Source organism: Anser brachyrhynchus, assembly GCF_964034855.1.
Source record: "Anser brachyrhynchus genome assembly, chromosome: 2".
Taxonomy (NCBI): Eukaryota; Metazoa; Chordata; class Aves; order Anseriformes; family Anatidae; genus Anser; species Anser brachyrhynchus.
In genome coordinates, this window is record NC_137695.1 from 114,140,869 (window position 1) to 114,161,940 (window position 21,072).

Consider the following 21,072-nt stretch of genomic DNA (forward strand, 5'->3'; position numbering starts at 1 on the left):
GAGACCCAAGTAGGGCACTATTGACTTTCCACATTCACTTTCCTAATTGGTGTTGGATCTCAGTGAATTTTAACCATGGATGAGCCCTGTCACCCACCATTAAACCACATCAAAATTCTGATTCATAAAAATACTGCATATCTACAGTGGGATTTACTACCAGGGCTGTAAAATCAAGGCAGGTGGAAAATTATATCAGCTCAAAACAGTTTTTACAGGTATCTGTCATTGGCTTAGCTAAACATTTATGGTTCCTACTAAATTAAAGGCATTAGGGTTAATGCCCATCATTCCTGATGGAACTGAGATTGGGCTGTGAGGTTGACAGGAAAGGAGGCTATGGAGGTTTATTTCTTTGTTGCTGGTGCTGTTTCATTACACATGGTCTTGTCCCCCTACATCGACACTTATGTGCGTTGCTGCTGCTGCTTCTGTGCATGCTCTGGCATTCCTTTAGTTTAACCAGCAACAGGGTAGCAGTATAGATCTTAGCAGCTGACAGTGTTTTAAACACAACAGTGTTTGATCAAAGCAGATATAGACTTTATAAACCTGCCATTATTGCTTACTCATTTTTGCCTATACAGGGTGTTCTTTCTGCTTGTATGATAGGTTCTGACAGTAAATGACATATGTATGATGCATGTTTGTGTGTTTATTTATTTAAGAATATAGAAGATGTATTTGATTGATACCTTATTTGATTTGATACCTTATTTCCAAAGTAACCATAGCTTCACAGTAGCCAGCATCTCTGTTGTGTTAGAGGTATCCTAAAAGACTGAAACTACCCAGGGGTACCGGTAGAGGGATGGACATAAGGGGAAAAGAACACAAACTCATCAGAAATCTGGCTTCATGAGTCCTGCAGCTCTTGGAATAACTATTATTTTTATTATTATTATTCGTCTCCTAAGGACTGAAAATCTAGTTCACTGTAAGTGACAGCCTTTGGTATGACAAAGAAAGAAAGAAAGAAAGAAAGAAAGAAAGAAAGAAAGAAAGAAAGAAAGAAAGAAAGAAAGAAAGAAAGAAAGAAAGAAAGAAAGAAAGAAAGAAAGAAAGAAAGAAAGAAAGAAAGAAAGAAAGAAAGAAAGTGGAAGGAAGGAAGGAGGAAGGAAGGAAGGAAGGAAGGAAGAGAGAAAGAAAGAAAGAAAGAGAAAGAGAGAAAAAGAAAGATGTTGACAGAGATTACATCCCCTGAAGCTGCGGATATTTCTTACAGTATTTCTTCCTCCCATCTCATTATCTGTGCAGCTCATTGTCCCAGTGCTGTGTCTCCCAGAGAGAGTTAAAAAAAGTGATAAACAAATAGATCTCAATTTAGCAGCAGATCCTTCTGGGAGACTATTTGTAAAGCTGGAATTTTTCTGTCTTCCAAATTTCCTGGTTATTTTCTATCTGAATGTTTTTCAGATATGAAAGTCTTTTCATATCAGCTTGACAGGAAGCAGTGCATACCACAGTACTGTAAAGCACCTAGAGTTTAAAATGAGAGATGAACAACCTGGCTTAGCAGGGGATACAGGAAGAATTGGTTCAGCCCTCAAGCCAAATCTCAAACCGACCCCAAACTAATTTGTGTCTGGCTGAATGTTGTCTTCAAATCTTATTTTTCCAGGGTTCCCTGGAGAAAGAAGATAGCAGTGAATTCTGAGCTGCTTCTTATGTAGGGAAGCCCCATAACTCATGAGATTTGAAAAGAGCATCTGGTAAAAGCCCAGCTAGGGGTTGAAAAGGATGCATAAAAGACAGAAATAGGGCCCAAGTTCCTCAGAAGTTGTTTATCCTGCCTGCTAAAACGTCTCTTAGGCTGTTTCTCTGAGTCATGCCATGATAATAACGACACTGCACTATAACAAAAGTGGTTGGAGAGAGAAGAGAAAAAGGAAGGTAGTTCCCTTTGCTCTGAGGCACCCTAGGTGAGTAATACATATGAGTCTTCACACTCAATTCCAGCTATCTTCAATGAAAGAATTGTTTATTTGCCACAGGGTAGAAAAACAAAAGTAAACCAAAGAAGAAATAATCAGAAAATAAAAGTTAAGCAGACTGTAAGCACAATAGACCAGATTACTTCAGGGATACATTTGACCCAGCTAAATATATTATCACAAAAAAAGTGTTCAAGCTGAGCATGAAAGCTGACATCTTAAAACTTGTTTAGTATCTAAATAGGCACCTAAATCTAGACTGTGAGTGCTTAGAAGTAAGGAAAAAAAAAAAAAGAAAAAGAAAGAAGAAAAAAAATAAATGTTTCCTGAGGTGGTCACATTCTTGCAGTTCTTACAAATGTGAACAGTACCAGAGAGGAGCTGTGTTTTGCATTTTTCAAATTCAGGCACTTCACTTTAGACAACTAAACACAGAACTGTAGAGAAACTTGGGGGCATGGTCCCACACTGGCACTTCTCTTTCCTGCCTTCCTGCCCATGGAAATGTTATGAAAATACAGTAAAGGACAGAAGCAAGCAGCTTTATGTCTGCATTAAAGCTTTTTTACAGGAAATGGGTATTTATAAGCATTTAACTCATGTTCTCACTGTGTTTTTTGATAGCTTGCAATGTTTTTGCTGTTAAACTGTAAACCGCCTTCTAGCTCCTAGCATACAGCTTGTCTAAACATCCTAGCTTCTCACTGGGAGCATGGGAATGTGCCACAGCCAAGCAAGGACTGTGAAATATAAGATGTCCTCTCCTTTTCTCTTGGGATATACCCATTGTTTTCATTTCTGGAGAAAAAGCTCCCAGCTCAACACCTTTTGTAGAAGGGATTCATGTGCCATCATTCAAATCCAACAAATTGTACAGTATTCATACTCCTAGTTGATTTCAGTGGGAAATTAGGTAGGTAAATAAAAGCTAGGAATACTTTCCTGAACCTAGAGAGCATGCTCAGTAATGCAATACATCTCTTCCAGTCAATCAGATGAAGGCTGGTTTTGGTTTAACAACAAAAACTTTTCTACTGTAAAATTGTGTTAACAGAAACTGTGGGAGCTGCATGATCTCACCTGTGTGTTTCAGACACTGAAAAACCTATTTTTCTCTCATTATTTTGTGTTAGGCTTTGGTTTACTCCCTCCTTGTATTGTTTACAACAGTGATGATTTGCATTTAATCAAATAATTCTGGTCCAGTTCCATTGTATAAATTGGTCCTCCAGGTGTTCACATAAAAACCCATTAGTGTGTTTTTTCTCAGCACATCTTGGGATAGAATATCCCATTACTATGAAAATGGAAATAACCATATTCCCAGACAGGTTAAGTGTTGCATAGCGTAGCTGCTGTACTACTAAATATTAACACTCAGATTTTCTTACACAATATAATTCGTATCGGATATGCAGGACAGCGACTGTCACACATGATATGTGCTGGTTATTTTTTAAGTTTTAGCAAAAATCAATCTAGCTGCAGGAGTTGTGTGAGCAGGAACTCCCTCCCCCACCTCTTCCATATGTTCCAAACGAACTGTTACATTCACATGAGCAAAACCCAGCTGGAAATAGAAACCTGGGCCCAGATCATCCTTTGGCATAAGCTAGTACAGTTACACTAAAGCTAAAGGGCATCCACTGATGTAAACAAGTGAGGATACAGCCCTTAAAATTTCATTTATTTTGTTGTCTTAGGCGCTGAAAGAAGGGCATTCTTGCTTTACAAAACATAGGCCCACTCTTTTAAAGGGTGCAAATGAAGGTGTCCCCTTTAGGCAGTGCAGTGTTATGCAGCTTCTGAAAAACTCCTGGTGAAAAAATTACGAAAATTTAAGTAAGCCATTATTTTTTAAGATCTTTACAGTTTTCTCTCTGTCATGAAGCTAGCTCAAGCTAAAACATTAACTGTAGAAAATAAGGAATCTCAACTGTCTTTGTCAAAGCCTGGCTGAGTTGAAGACACCATGCTGCAGCAATAGGGAATACCAGACAGACCTCTGAAGACTGGGGACAACCAGAACAGATTTACTGAAGGCAAACTGTGCTCGACCAGTCTGAATGTTTTCTTTGGTGAGATCTCTGGCTCTGTGGTTAAGTGGAGAGTAGTGGATGTTTGCCTCACTTTTAGCAGAGCTTTTGACATACTGTAGAGTGGCAGTAGGTAATGACTTGAAATTCGACCTGCAGAACCGTGTGTTTTTCCTAGGGGGTTGATGCTGTTGCTGATACTCTTCATCATCTTCATCAACAAGTTTGGTGATGGGATGGCATGAATAAGGCTCCTTCTCTGCAAGGCTGAGGGTGATACCAGTTTGGGGTATACGGCTTGGCATGCTGAGGAAGCAACAGTACTACAGAAAAGGACCCTGACATCCTGCTTGTCGGTTAAATAAGAAAGCAGTTTGTTGTTCTGGGGATGAAAGCTAGCCCCTTCCTGGGCTGTGTTAGCAAGAAAACATCCAGCAAGTTAAATGAAGTGAATTTCACCTTGCTCAGTACTCACAAGCTGCACTTGAATTTCTGTGTCTGGTCAAGGGACACCTAGAAAGAGTTGTCAGCAAACTGGAAGAAGTCCGCAGGAGAGCTGCTAAGACATGGAGGAGACTGGAGTATGTGACATGTGAGGAAAGTCAAAGAGATTTTTGTATGTGAATGTCTAATTGCAGTCTTCTATTACCTAAAGAAAGGTTGCAGAGAGCACAGAGCTCAACTCCTGTCTGATGTACACAGAAAAAGGATGAGAGACAGCACTGACAAATTGCAGAAAGGGAAATTCTTACCAGGCTCTCGCACAAAGGGTGCTGAGACAGGTTCAAATTCACAAAGACATTAACAAGGTCCATCCATAGTGTCCATGGTGTACATCAACCCTGATGATGAAAATTACTTTGGGGGTAAATATAAGAAAAGGGCAATGAAAGAAACAGATGGAAAGAAGTTACAAGGGAAACTGCTCACAGGCCAGCTAGGAAGGGAAGTGATGAGTGTCTCCAGATGAACATTTCTCCCTGTCCTTCACAGCAGGGTTCCCCCACAGTAATTTTCCCACGGTCTCTGTAGTTTTCACCAGATCTTGCACAAACTCCTTGCTGGTTGTTCCCACTGATGAGGCTGTTAGCACTGGCTGGAGCACGCTTTGATGAGAGGCGGGTGCTGCATGCTGCTTGGTAGTGGAGCTTTCTGCATGCACATTGTTGGTCCTCTAATGTAATCCAAAAGCTACAGCTAGAGAAGAAAGGGGAGAAATAAGGGGTGATTGTCACACCAGCAGCAGTCATTTCCCATGACAGACCACCACAACAATGCCATTGGGTTTTGGGGGTGCATGAGAGAAACAGCATGAAAAAACAATGTGAGAGTAACAAGGAGAAGATACGGTGGCAGCGGCTCTGGAAAACTGCCTTGGCATATTGGGTGTGGAGCTGGGTGTGAAAAGGCTGCCTATAACACTGCAGACTGAATACCAAAAATCTAAGGCATATAAGGCAGCATGCAAGGATGCTTAGGGGAAGAATCAGTCTCTGGTTTGGAACTGGAACAGGAGCCCAGAGAGTATGTGAAAACCCTCCTCAGAGATACCCAGAGTGTGACTGAGCAAGGTCCTGAACCACCTGACTGAACCTTGAAAGCAGGCTTCCAGCTTACATTTCCCTCTGATTCTCTGTAAGTCATGTTGGATACCATCAGCACGGTAAATATATGTCAAGTGTGATGTGTGAAAGACATAAAATCTTGTCTAGAAATTCCTACAAGGGGAGAAGATAGAGCTCATGCTTACAGTAGACATATTTTGATCTGCATAGGAAGATGATTAAAAAAAGATGATTTTAATTGCAGAGTGATTTCTGCCCTTGACATAATTTTAAAATATGGACTCCATCTTTTTTACTCTCTTTGGATTGTGACTTATGAAAAATGTAAAAGATGATTCAAGCATAAGTACCAAACACACTGAAGGCTTTGCAGCTATATTTGATTCAATAGTGATTTCAAGGAAAGCTATAATAATGAAGCTTTCTTAATGTCATGAAATCTCCTTAATAGGACTGTTCATAAAAATAAGTGTTTGCTACTTGAGCTGAATCCCTTCCTAACATTAAAAAATCATCTGTATGTATCAGTACTTCTATTTTCTTCCCTAGTCTTTCCTACAGATACTCTTGGAGACATCAGCCTTGCCTAGGTTTATAAAAAGCAACACAAACAGGTGAGTGAATTTATGTATATTGTGCATCTTCAGGGATTTATATAAATGAAATCTGAATTCTTTCTATTTACTATAAATCAGAGTTCAGATAAATGAGGCCCTGTCCATATTCTGGTTGAATTCAGTCAAACCATATTAGGATCAAATTTGAAAACAGCTTCTAGCATAGTGACCAACTACTGTGCAACCTAGCCAGCTATGTTAAAAAACAGTTTCATTAGAGTTACAGTTCCTAACCAGCATTTGAGAATGGCAGGGATTATTTTTATCTGCCCTGGGAGGGAAAGCGAAAGGGTTATGGGATTGATGTCATTGTTGTACGGGTAAGTGAACTGAAAGACTTTAGTGAACTGGAAAGTCACAATGGTTTTACAGTTTTAGTCTATGTCAGATGCTGGAGAATTTCCTATGCAGTGCTAGGTCCAGCTGTTGAGAAAACTAAATGCATATTTTGCCTATTTATAGCAAAAATTTCATCTTGGCAGTGCAGCCTTAAAGAAAAAATGTCTTTTTTTTTTTTTCTTTAGCTGATTGGTTCCATGGAACAGTTGAATGACTGATGGGGGTACAGACCACTCCAAAAGTTATCAGAACCATACTGTTGTTTTATGGTAAAGGAAATTATTCTGTACAATTTTTTGTTTACAAGACAAAGGGTGGCAGTGGGAGTTCCTACAAATAAGCACAGGAAGTCCAGGCCAAACCATGGGATATCATGATTATGTTTTTCCCATGTTTAGAAGTTAGCCCTGGGGACATTTATTCTGATGGACATCCAGCTGTGTACCTTTACCAGGCAGAATGGAGAAGAAAGTCTTTTAAAGTACTGTTGGAGACATATAGGCTGATCCTTGGATCTAGATATACAATGGCTAGCCCCATCAAGATCACTGTGAAATCTTTTGGTTGGTTGGTTTCTTGCCTTTTTTATTTTTTTATTTTTTCCTTTATCCATTATCCATTGGTTATACTTATTCAATTTATTCAACCAATAAAGCTTCATAGCAAGGAAAGCTAAAACAAGAACCTGTGTATATCTAACACTGGATTCTGAGATAAGAATGGGGTAGTAGAAATATCTAGGCTGTTTTTCTTTACCATTCTGTCTGCTGGTATACAGTAAATTACGCTAGAATAAATGGGACTATTTCACTGGCAGGAATTCACAAAATGCAACCCTTAGACAACCTGTGGTATTTCTGGACACACTGGAAGAGTGCCATGGTGTCTGCTGCCTCTGCTCCACACTGCTTGGGAATCTGGAAGCATATCAATTTTCCTGGACATCAGGGAGACCCACTGCTAGAGAAACTTTCCAGTAGACCATTGAGCAAGGATTCATAACTATGAGATAAACATGTCATACAATGTGAAGTGGGACTCCTCAAGTTTAATTAAACCTGCAAATAAATATGAAATGCTATGGATGATGTGATTGAGTTTCATGTAAACTGAACGACATTATGGAAAGAAAAAAAAAACCTCAGAAAGGGAACTATCTTTGCAGCATTTTGTCTTTGCACACCATTTTCTTCCTTAGTCCCTTGGCTTACATTCAGAAGCGGTAAAGGCATATAAGACACCATAGGAAGTTAGACCATTGTTCACCAGAGGAGGTATGTGTACCTCAGGTACTGGCAGTGGGAAGCATGATGGCGCTGGTCACTGCCTTCTGGCGTGCTCTGAGGGATGCTCTGCAGCCACCCTCAAGATCAGATTGACTGTCTATCTGAACAGCAAATCTTCAAATGTGGTCTCATGCACAAGATAAGGTTTTCTTTCAAATTTTACAGAATTCTGCCTGAGCATGCCAGTTGGACAAAGGAGTTGCCTGCTGGCTTAACACACACACCACCAGGCACTCCCATCCAGCAGGTCTGCTAGGCCACCACACACTACAGCACACAAGATGGAAGAGAAGGTTGGAGGAAATCTGATAAGAGAGCTAGTTTTATTCCTTCTCCTTGATCTAAAGTTGAATTAACCATCCTTGTCCTGAATATCAGGAGTCTGTCCTGATGATCCAATTTTTATTGTCAAATATTGCAAAACTGGGGGTGCTATAGTTACTACTGAGTGATTTCTTGCTTGCTACTGCAGCAAGTTTGATGAAAGAACTGAAAATGTAGGAACTGCCTTACACACACAGTCATGTTTTCTCCCACTTTCTTCTTCATTCCAGAGATCAAGAGAGGACTAGCTAATGTATTCTATTGTTAATTTGCCTTCGTAAGATATTGCTCCCTGAGCCTTGAGATAGAAGGGTATATCTTCTGCTAATCCAACCCTCCAGAGGCATTTTAGCAACTAATCTGGTTGAATCAAATCATTCCTGCTGCATATGATTAATTTTGGGCCAATTTAATTTTTATTAGTCATGGGTTTCAGTCACCTACAGTTGCATGACTATAATTGCCCTTGAGCACATGGAATTTCTTTGTAAATTTGATTTGAAAACACATTGGGTAGCCCCGCCTCCGTTTCACCTATTTGTGTACTGTTAATCTTTTTGTGCCTAGATTTGCACACTTTGAATACAGGTTGGTAAAATAAAATCTTCGTGGCTGAAAACGGTAAGTCAATTTGCTTCCCTAATTGTGGGATTTCTCAAGTGAATTTAGTGCTTTAAGAATGTGGTGCCTATGGCACCCATGAAAGGATTAGTTTATGAAGGCCAGCTCTTAGAAACAGCCCAACAATAGTGCCTTATCCTCGGGATCACTTATCAGTCAATGGGAGTTTGTTCTCAGGAGGGCCAGAGCCAATGGGTAAACTCCTGTTTACGCTAGCCGAGGAGCTCTGTCTCAATGTTTGGATAAATTATCACTTTGTATCCTGTTGGAGGTAGAGTAGTACTGGGAGCCTAGAGGAGTCTTCAGATTTTGCTCATGTAGATTTGGGTTGGCTCACTCCTGCCTGTACAAAGGAAAAAATCTATTTTCGTGCAGACAAGTGTTGCCTCGTGCTTCCCCTTTTCCAACCATAATTCCTCTCCGGTTACACCCATAAGGTAGAGGGATTCCCGAGAAGTACACATGTCTTAGGAGACCTAGAAAACCTGTGACTTCACAATGAGGAGGGCAGTAATGGCTCTAATGTGTGCCAGCATGGATAATGATTTTTCTGCTGTGGACTGTGGAGAGAAAGTGCCAACTCACTTAATAGAGGCAATGGTACCATTTTTGGCTGGCGCCAGCTAGAGCTGGTTTGTAGCTAACAACCTGGAAAGACTCCCAATACCGTTACACCACCCTGCAGGCACCCAGCTGGCTTTTCAGGGGCTGGGCTTCTGCATGTGGCTATGGACGTCAGGTCCTGGATAGCTGTGCTTGATGGGTGTGGCAGGAAGGACTGCTTCGTGTTTAATGGGAATAGTGTAAGAACAAATGAAGAGAAAGCCACACTATCTCTTTTAATAACATTCTCTCTTTACTAAAATCCCATAGAGATGTAGCAGACATCTGTGGTATTAATATTATGCGACTTAGCTGATACTAAGAAGCATTTGGGAAAACTTTGACTGACTGGCTCATGCAGTTGCTAATGAGGATATCTCACTTACAGGGATATGGCAGAGAAAAGAGGTTTATTTCTCAGTACGCTATTGCCCCATCTGAGAGATGAGAGAAATATTCATGCAAATAGGAGATGTGAGGGCCGTAAACCTCTGGCCTGCCGCAGCCCTGATGACACGAGGCAGCTAATAATGGCCTTCTCTCTACCTAATGATGGCGTATGGGCATGGTGATGCTGTGTGCCGCGGGGTGGATCTTTTCAAGTGGAGGTGAGCCCCAGGAGCAACAAGCAAGAGAGAATACAGCCCAGAACTACTTTCCTAGGCAGAGCTCATTGACAGACAGATTTCCTCACAATTTGACGCACACAGCAGGGCTCTCTGTGCAAAGCAGTCCCCCCCCAGATGAAAACATAGAAGGATTACTCAGTTTTGAGACACCAAAAGTTTCAGGATATAGCTCTACATGCCTCTACGGAAGCGACTTGTCACCCTTGCTACCCTTGAGACTTCTGTCTGATGTACGCTTCTTCCATTAGCCACCTACTTCTCTGCAGCTTCTCTGGGAGGAAATAGTTCTGCTTTTGTCAAAGCACAGGAAAAGGGATATATTTATTTGTTTATATGTTTTTCTGGGTTGTGCTTTTTTTTTTTCTTTTTTCTTTTTTTTTTTTTCCTCTCACAATGGAGGTGGTTTGAATGTGTGAATAGAAATAATGTAGACAGATTGATCTGCACTAAATGAATCTCATGACAGCTTCTCTGAGAAACCTATTTGAAATGTCTTTATTATTTTACAAGAGAACTTCAGCCACAAGATTTACCACAGATAGAGTGACTTATTACGTTACAGACTCCAATAAACTTTGGATTCCAAAATACGGTCACTCTGAAACCACATGCATGAATCTTTCAGAATTATTTCCAACCTTGGAATGTATTTGGAAATGTATAATTCTTAACATTAAGTTTCACTTAATACAGCTCAATTCTTATATTTTCATTGTGGGAACTAACATGACCCCAGGTTTAGTCCTGCTGAAGTTAATCAAGCTCTTTGTGGGCTGCTCAACATGATCAAAACTGTTTTCATCCTGCTGTAATTCTTAAATGCTGTAATCATTTCTCAGAATGTACATTTTCATTACATCTCCCTCAGCTGTTTTGAAAAACAGTGCTAAGTACTGTCTTTAGGGACCTATATATATTTTTTTTTTTTCCAGCCAAAGAAAAAAAATGGAAACCCAGCTGTAAACTTCAGGGTTAAAACATTGCTGCAGTTCTGGTCATGTCCTTTGTGGTATCTTTCAGAAGGAGGGTAGGCATAACTGGGAACCCGTAAGTACAGTTTATATGCATTTTAAATGGGCTGAGCTAACATTCAGTTTAATTGGAAGGAGTCCTGAATGCAAAGCAAAGCCTTCCCACACTGTAGAAATCCATATGTTAAAATACTTCCTTTTTTTAGAATTTCACAGTGCTATAGCCAAATGTTGCTAGAACAAGGTCCCTGTGCTGTCCTGTTTTGAAAATAAACAAATTGACAAATCTGTTCTTTGTGCTGCAGCCACCGGTTCCTCTGTATATTTGCAAATGCAGAAACATAAAGCTGAATAATCCGCTTCTCTCAAGACTGCACATTAGGCAATTAAGGGGGTATGTTTGCAGGAAGGCACACTGGGCATTAGGCACACAACTATTAACAATAATAAGAATTGGGCATTTAATTCCCTTCATAGGGATGAAAATGTATCTCCGCTGTTTAATGCAAGACAGTGTAGTATTATGTGATAAACACAGATCAATAGAAAAGGATTTTTAAATTTAGAATGCCATTCCTCTACCACAGAATTGGCAATAGAGACCGTTTCCCAGTAATAGAACCAGTCTACCTCCACTGAAACAGGAGCAAAGTTATCTGAGGAAGTAGCAACAATGTCATTTATTTTAATGAGGCTTACTCTCCAACAAATGCTGTTTCCGCACTCTCGGGAAGGTTCCAGTAATGCTATTAAAAAAAAAAAAAAAAAAGGAGCCCTATCAAATTCTTGAATGCTTCTATGCCTCTCCATTTATATAAGACCAGAGCATTGAAAATAGAGGGCCCTACAAACAGGAGCAGGGTTATCTAACCAGGTGTGCCAGGGATTATTACAATGTCTACCCTTGTGTGTGAATTCAGCTTTTTAGCCCAGCTGATAAACTGATTGTCCTATATCTTTAGGTTTGCTGAATGCTAATAAATACAGATTCATTCTTCTCCAGGTGGATATTAAAAAACTATTGCCTTTATGACATTAGGATTTCATTATCCTTGGCCTTTCCATGGTATTATGCTATACATACTTTTAGCTTTCTAGTCCCAGTCCTGACTGGGGGGAAAAACCCAATAAATTTGCTTTGCTGTGGGATTTGCCAGTGGGAGTCCAGGGAGAAAACCAAGCTAAAACTGACACACATGCTGCATTTTCTTTGATGTATTTTAATGTTTTATTTCAGCAACCTAGCAAACCCAATAGGAAACTTAATTTCTAAACATGACATTATTGAATTTCAGAAGCTATATTTAGGTCAACCTCTTCATGCCAAAATTATTAGACTTTACTAGGAAAAAATACATTACTGGCTAGGAACATGTTAGCACTACTTGTGTTAAATGGAATAACTGTATTTTAATGCACTTTTACCAAATTCTGAAGATCCACTGTCTACTTCTGACATTATGAAAAAAAATGAGAAGCTTGTATCTGGATGTTTTACAAGTATTTTCTTTATCAGGCAATCACTCAATCTGGTTTAGGCAGATATGTCTTCTGGGGGAATGTTTTTACCATTTTTTTTCTCTCCCTGTGCTGCTCCTTTCTTTGTGCTAGCGTAAGTGTTATGCTGAAGGAGAGCTTGTTCAAGAAACTGATCTGGGAAAAATACCATGCAGAAAAAGGTGAAGAGAATTTAGAGAATTTAAACATTTGGAAGCAGAAGAAAAAAATTTTCAATGTTACAGAAGCAGTATAAGCATGTGGTGAAAATTTGATGTTCTTTTAGCAGGCATGTTTTTTTGAGCATGCTAGTTGGAGTTTCGTTTACCGCAATGAGTTATCATGCCTTGTCAGATACAAGACTGTGGGTTTATTATAGATTAACTCATGACATTTTTAACTTTCCTGAAGCGATTTTGAAATGTAAGTTAGAGTAAAAGCCCAGACAGTGTTTTTAACCATGAAGTGGTAATTGATGATAAAGGGTTTGATGAGTAAAAAGATTTCTAGACCTTTCATTGAGTATTAAGCCCTATTCATAAAGAAATTTCATGTTAGGTGGTTGGAGTTGTTGTGCTTTATGATTCAGAAAAGCTGGGCAATGCTTGTAGCAGTGTGAAATGGAACTGCAGCTCAGCAGCAAAACGCTGCCTCCCTGTACACCAGCCGCACTCAAGCCTAATGCCTCTAAGGAAGAAGTAACTTAAACTGGAAAAATCAGAAAGGCACAGACTTTTCATGTAAAATATAACAAATGGCACCTGTTAATGTTTGTATTTAATGTAGCAGTCAGTTTACTGTAGTGCAGAGTAAGGTTTATAATCTTTATAACATTTTTCTGGACTTCTATTTTAGAAGAAACCATCCAAGATAAAACATTATTGAAGAAGTCTGTGGAGAAAGTGGTTATCAGTTGCTCTTTCACCTTGTCACTTCTCTATACTGAACTTCAAGAGAAGGTGATAAGATATCTTTCTGGCAAAAATGCTCCATTACATCTGCCTTTTCATGATTAAACTCTTTTATAAATGAAAACCTTGCTAAATAGTAAGTCCCAATTGCACATACTGCCATATGAAGAAGCCTTTATATTCTGTTGCCATACATGTTTGTAAAAGGTTGAACTAAAATGTTCTAAGTGTAGTCTGAACATAATTTATGGACAAAAAGGGGAAAAAAGTGTTATATTATTATTATTATTTTTTTAATTAAAAACATGTCTTTATTTGACACTCTCAGCCTGTAAAATTTTTTGAGATATACTATTATCCCATAGCACAGGTTAAGCTAAGGTTATCCATGTAGTATTGGCAGCTTATGCTGTCACTGTTTCCTGTGCTTCATAGCTAATACCATCGAGTATGCAATAGATAATTTTAAATATGTAGAATAAAACGCTGATATCTTTTAAGTCAGTGGGAAATTTCTTAGAAAATATTAAGGCAGTAAAGATGCTGCAAGGGATATGCAAATTGTTTAGACATTTAATAAGGGTCAATGCCTTAATGCAGAAGCCATTCCTATTTCCCATAGAAACGTAAGGTAGTTTATTTCTATCAGAGGCAGCATTACCAAGATAAGGTGTCTGGTCAGGCATGTCAGGGGATACAGGATGTAAAACATGGGTCCTGCTGACATCAGATGTCTGTGGCTCACTTCTGGCAACGCGTCTACTGCTGTGACACTACCAACAGGAACTGCAAAGTCCAAACTTGTCCTGAGCAGATGCTTATCTTAGACACTTTGGAAGTGGTTGGTGTAAGCTAGTTAATGTAACGAAATGAATGAAATAATCCTTCAGAAATAAAGATCCAATCAGATTCTTCAAATGCTGTGAGTCTAAAAACAAATCTCTTACCCAAGCCTGCAAATAGTCCTGCCTAATTTTATAATTCCTCTAAATTAGACTAGCCACATGCTTACTGCTAAGCTCAAATCTGTCTGCAGGATCAAACATATGTTAAATCATGTCTCTGATTCCTTGCAACCTATTCGGTAACTCAAAAACACATTAAAATCTGTCCTGAACTTTCTACGTATCTACCAACAATTGAAAACAAATTGTGATTGTGTTGCTGAAATTTTTGTGACCCAGGAACATTTAGCTAGAAATGTTTTTGGACAAAAATCCACCAAACCAAAAAAGGAGGGGAAATCTGTGCTTTCAGTGAATATTTTACTCTTCTGCCAAAGGCAAAAGCTATAATGGAAATCACTTTGCTCACCACAGAAATACAGTCACCTCTGAATAACTATTTTTGGAAATTCCTTGTTATAGCTGTAATTGACAGACTGTGAAACATTGCTTCTTTTGAACGTGTTGAACCTTAGTCATTTCTTTTTTAGATTTTGTGAAAATACAAAATTAAGTGTGATTATTTAAGTATGTATTCCATTTGGAAGTAAGTGCTTTATGGTCTATTAAAGAAATAAAATTCAGGTCACACTGTGCTGATTTCTTTACAGATAACAAATTTCGGCATGTAGCATTAGGCACTCAGTTAATTTGCAACTTGAATTTTTACTCATGGCTTCTTGATTTAAGCAGCTTTGTTTCTCCTGGTTACAGTCGCACAAGGCTTGCTTTCTATACAAGTGAGCGGGGAAAGCACTGCTATGACGCTGGTGAAGAACCCAAGTGAAATTCCCTGTAAACCATCTAGCGTATGCAGACTTACCAGCTACTTCTTTTCTATTCCTAATAGTTACCGCCTGCAACAGAATCATAGAATCACAGAATATCCCGAGTTGGAAGGGACTCATAAGGATCATCGAGTCCAAGTCCTGGCACCACACAGGTCTACCCCAAAAATGTGTGGTGTCAGGTTTTGGACTCAAGCTGAAATGTGTGGTAACTCAAAGAAATCTCAGCCCTCAATTAACTTCAGAATTAGTCACTGTGCAGCCCTTGAGCCCGTGAGTGTTAACTTCCCACACTGCCCTTCAGATCAACCTTGACATTGGACTTGTGGAGCAGACACCGATAAGGGTGTGCAGTTCAGCTGCACACAAGCTCTGAGCCAGGTGATGGAGTCGCCCTGCTCCATGTGTGCCGCCTTCTTCACTTGGGATGATGCTGGCCCTGCTGATGGTGATGACCTTCACAATGGAGGAGCTGAGCAGACAATGCCCATCTCTTCCAGTACCACTATGTGCTTCCAAATGTCAGTGCTTTTATAAGGATGGGTAGCACAATCACTTTTTTTTTTTTGACAGACAGGGCCAATGTGAAAAGAAGTAAAAACAAACAAACAAACAAACAAACAAGGTTAAAATAGAGCAAAGTCCCACCAAGTGTACTCCAGGGCAGAGTCACACGGTGTCGAAACTTACCCTCCCATTATCAGCTGTTAGCTATCATCTCCCTCCTTTGCTTGTTACTTCTCACCTTCTTAATCAACTTGGCATAAATAGGTCAGGAATGCTTGCTGCAGGTTTAATTCAACAACACCTTTTTATCTCTTCCTTGTCCTAAGTCCTATCCAATTCTCTCTTACTCTTCAATGTCCTCTGTCTTCACCACAATCACTTCTACTTGATTAGCGCTACAGGGCCCTGATTGTAATTCCTCGCTGATGAAAAAACATCCTGACCTCAAACAATTCGTTCTGGAGGCACTTCCTGATACTTTTAGGTGCACAGATTATTCATTTACTCCAAGCGGAAAGAGTTAATAGAAATTGGTGAAATTAATTCTGGAATGATTTTCTGTTAGCTGATAGAATTCACAGGGTTTAGCCTCGATATACATATATATATATATTTAACTCGTTTTTACCTCTGATAGAGTAGTACCTTCTCTTGTGAGGTGTACCTCTGTTAATGACTGTGAGATGGTCTGTGATGAGCTTTTTTGTGAACGTGATGGCTCTCTGACACTGCTCTGGTAAGTGCAAATAGGCTAAAGTTATCTCATTAACGACAGACCGTGATCTTTTGGTTTCCTTATTTCAGCTGTGGTTTGGTTTTCACAGGCTGTGTGTATTCAATAGGATTTATCTTTCGCCCTTAGTAAAACCCGTGTTTTATAATTGTAGGATTACACAGAATAATTGCAGGATTCCCTCCTGCCCCAAGGGAACTCGGTTGCTTTCCCCACTGGCTAAGAGAAGATGAGTTTTACAGTGGTGGACACACTAGCCTGGGAGTTGGGAGTCCAGCTTTCACTCCCAGCTGCGTCAGTGACTTAGGGATTTCTCCATGCCTCGTTTTTACTAGTATAACGGTGTTATTTGCTGTTTGGTAGGAGGGTTAGGAAAATCCCGGGATTGTTTGCTGCTTCAGTTAAAGATGAGGTTGCTCCACACTTACTGAAAGCAGGTTGCCACTCAATTAATTCAGCAAGCAGTAACTAGCTGGAGACACAGCACTTGTACAGAAAACAACAGCTTGTGTCTTTGTCCAGGCAGGGGAGGGGAAAAGAAGGAAAAAAAGAGAAGGGAAAAAGGATTTTTTTTTCATTTTTTTCCCCCTCCCTTCTGAGGCATTACAAATGACAAGGGATATTCTTTTTATTCAGCAGTGATATGGTGAAGCTAATTAATTCTTATTTTTTTCAACTCCCTCTATGTATATATCGTTAAGTGAAGGGTAGGCATACAATGCTTCCTTTTCTATGGTGAGACTGCTTGGGTATATAATCATTAGTGTAATGACTAAAGAGAGAAGATAGCTCCCCAAAATGCCTGGAAAATGCTTTTATATTTCAGGATCTTTTGGTTCTATTAATATACATATATAATGTGCATGCACTTGTGCATATACATGCAAATACCTATAATCCCTCCATGCCTCCCCCTGTATACTGAAAAGATACTACAGTGTACCTTCCACAAGCTATTTTATCTCACCAAGCATTCATGTCTCCAAATGACCAATTTTAATGAACATAACCCAGTCTTCTGAGAAAGTACAATGACATAAGTATCAGATGCCTCTTAATTGATCAAGCTAGCAGGTTATACCTACACTGCTCCACTGTGTATATTTACAGCACCACCTATTGCTTCTGCTGTTCCACTTTTTTTTTTTTTTCTTTTGCTTTTTTTACTCTGCAGCAGCCACAGCTCAGATTGCAACAACCAGTGGACTTGGTTGGAATTGTGAAATAGAAAATAACAAAACCTACAGTTTGGCTAGCTCTGTGGATGGTATCCTGCAACACCAGCCATTTCCTGCCTGTGGCTGTGTCAGCTGAGCCATCCACAGTTCGTTTTTTCAGTAGTGTTTTTTTTTTTTTTTTCTTCAGTGCCTATGAAATCAGGAATGGGACACAGCATGCTTGGAATTTGGCCAATATCCTGTTGAGTTAGTAGAATGGAAAGAAAATAAAAAGTACACTGACCCAATTTCTCCAACAAAATATACTGGGCCATGACAACAAAAGCTATGAACGTGTTTATTCTTTGAATGATTTTTCAGATGAAGTGGCTTAGGACAATATATTATAAATTGAGCTGGAAATCAGGGACTAAAGCCTTCTCATCAGGCTGTCCATTAACTTCAAAGAGCTCTCTACGTTCCAGGCATCAAAGATTTAACAGTGGCCTTTTTTTTTTTTTTTAATTGTTTTTCTGCCTAATTTCATTTTGCTGAAAGCTTCCATCCAATTTTATTTATTTATTTTATTTATTTTATTTTATTTTGTACCTGTTTAATTAAAGGAGTTTTAAATAATCATCCATGAGTTTATTTTTCCTTTGCATGACAGGTACCTACAGTTAGGATTTAGGGAGACTGTGCCCTGCGTTCTCTGGTGTGAGCAGAAATGCATCTGGCTGCATCTGGAAGTGGGAAGAAACATAAAGGCACAATCAGTTTGTGTTTCAGATGCAAAGTGGAGGATGCACTTAAAACCAGATAATCATCTAAATTGAACAGCTTATGCCTAACTTTGTCTCCCCACACCTGTGCCATTCATCATACTATGCCAGGTGATACTCTGTTCCAGCAGTGAGCATGCCAAGGGGTTGGCTACTCTCTATTCTTGGATCTGTGTCCCAAGAAGGACCAAACAAACCCTGTGATCTCTGTCTCAGTTTCTTCATTTTTAAGCTAGGGACAATGATCTTCCTCTGCCTTTGCACAGCACCTGGATATACCCGAATGCAAAGTGCTAGGACACAATGGAAGCCCAGCAGAACTGTTCTCGAGTGCCATATGGCCAGCCAGGTTGCCAGCATGTGCAGCTAAAGCAGACAGAGAAACTTATAACCCCTCCCTCAAGAAAAAAGTCCCAAGGCAAACCAACAAATAAAGGGTTAATTTAGTGCTAATAAATGAAACACATTTCAGCAATGACTAGCCAAACAAATGTTCCATGGCAGCTCCCCACCTGCTGGTACTGGCAGGATAATAATAGCACCTGCAGCATGGTGCTCAGCTCCTCCTCCAATTCTTCCCCGCCTTTGTTGCCTTTTTCAGACCTAAAACATAAGGTCCCTATCTTACTGCCCTCCTGCTCTCCAGCTTTCCATTCCAAGATCCACCCGGAATGCCTAAAAAGTGTAAAAAGAATAATGCCCTGGGGGGGACAAAAGAAAAATATAGCCATGTCTACAAATTTGTATCTGACCTGAGCCTGAGCTTCATTCAAGTTGAGTCCTCAGCTTGTTCTTGGCAGCCTCTGTCTTCTGCACTGAAATCCTCCATCACGGGGGCCAAGAGATGAAGAGAGATGGCTACTCCTGAGCCCCCCCCCCTGCAGCCACCACACATGGAAGAAGAGTGAGTGACACAGAAAGCTAGCCTGAGGGGAGGGATCCAACAGCCGGGTGAGGGTAAGAAGGGCATTTTGATCAAACTCATAGATGTGCCAGCCCAGAAGAATTTTTATTTTCCGATGACGTCAGGTGAGTGTGAGCCAAGGTGCTTTAAGGTATTCTGCTTGCCTTGGCACAGGAGTAAGGAAGAGCGGTCTCTCCAAAATTATGGCTTGGGGAATTGTGTGGACCAAAGCCCAGGCTAAACATACGGCTTGAGCATTGGTATTACTCCAAGGAGCCTGAATGCACAAAAGCAGGCATCCCAGAATCCCAGGAATTTATGGGTTGGAGCCTAGCTCTCCTTCAGGGTGCAGGCCCTCCATGCAATGGTTTCATGGGCAACATCTGTTTTATTCCTGCTAGTAGGGGCTGGGCGAGCAGAGCTAGCCACATGATGGCACAAGGTCTGGGCATCAGTTGCAGGCAAATGCAGTTATTTTGTCTATTTTTGTTTTAGATGAGAGATTTTATTGTATGTGAACCCCCAACCAAAGTCAATTCATTGCAAGAACTGACAGAAATAAAACTAGGCAAAGGAAAGCAGATGGCTGAAACATGCTGTTGAAAAAATCAATAGTCTTACATCTGATGCATCAATATTTGGGTGTGGACACATTCAGAATTGATGTTTAAATGTCAGCTAAGCCCAATTTGCAGCATTTCAAAGCCTTCTTTGTGTTTTAAATTCATCAGGACTGAAGGTCAAAAGTTTTGCTAAGTATTCCACACCGATGATACACTTACCCTACACACATTTATTTTTGCTTGAAAAGATCTTCTTTTATCTTTTTCCATGGGTAGTTGCCTAGGTGGAAGAACATAGAGCAGGCCTAAGCTGAAAGCTTGGTCAAAGGACAATAGTTGCTTATGTTATCTTGACCCTTAAGTTCTCATTATTTCGTCTGAAAAACTAGATAATTGCAAGTCTGAATTTTGCCAGTGTAGAATTATGTTATGCCAATAAGTACTTTTTTTTTTTTTGTCCAAGTCTGTAAAGATACTGTGACCAATAAAACTCTTCACTGAGTTGTCTGTTTTTGATGTGTGCATCTTCTATAGTAGAAAGAAGGCTGTGGGGATATTTAATATGAAGTGGTTGATAGCACAGAAAAGAAGAACATAAAAGATGTGTATTTCATTTTTTAATGTTATATATTTAAATTACCAGAACTTCACTTAGTATAGTGTCGAAGCCTCTTTAAAACTAACAGGAATGTTCACTTACATTGTCTGAAGAGCTAGTTATGCATCTTAAAATGCAGTAGAAAAAAGAGCTACCTGAAATTGTGAAAAAAAAAATTGTCAGTATTTCAACACTGATATCAATTGAATAGTTTGGTTTTTAAATTAATTTAAAGACATTGTTTTATTATTTTGACATGGTTACTGAAAAATATTTTGGACATGCAGAAATTAATAATCCAGTTGAATATTTCACAAACCTGAGCAAAACATTCATTTCTGTTCATATAGAAGGGACTTCAGGAAGTAGTAATTGAAGTTTAAGTAAAAAGGACATTATAAACAGGGCTTTACATTAACTTTAACTAAAGCAGACATCAGCCAACGTACTACGGGAAAATTTTGGCGGGTGCTACTACTGGTGGTGGCATTTGCTATGTGCTTTGCAAAAAGACTGAATGAACAAGACCAGTTGGGATTTGGAAGTCAGGCTTCAGAGCTGTTAATAGGCAAGAGTTCTCTTGAAATTAGTAGAATTGGAGGGTGTTCAGAGTTTTTCAACAGAATTGCATTTATTTTCATCTTTGCTACATTACGTACTATGAGTGACAGATATATGGCAAACAGAGTACTGAAATTTTACTTTGAGTTCTGAACTGTGACGACAGAACAATGCTTGTCATATTTCAAAGAAGCTACAAAGG

The 21,072-nt window shown here is 39.6% G+C and overlaps 2 long non-coding RNA genes across 2 annotated transcripts in view; one reads left to right on the top strand and one right to left on the bottom strand.

Annotated features, from left to right (window-relative positions):
* LOC308189624 overlaps window positions 1-7,897 on the top strand; it is a 29,146-nt gene extending 21,249 nt beyond the window's left edge. The window contains exon 3 of the long non-coding RNA XR_013946478.1: window positions 6,085-7,897. This is a non-coding gene — a long non-coding RNA (uncharacterized lncRNA). The remainder of the gene's footprint in view (window positions 1-6,084) is intronic.
* LOC308189623 lies at window positions 1,068-15,888 on the bottom strand. The gene is made up of 2 exons (XR_013946477.1): window positions 15,756-15,888; window positions 1,068-5,167 (listed from the first exon to the last, which is right to left on the bottom strand). It is a non-coding gene; the product is annotated as an uncharacterized lncRNA (long non-coding RNA).
* Window positions 15,889-21,072: the final 5,184 nt, after the last annotated feature.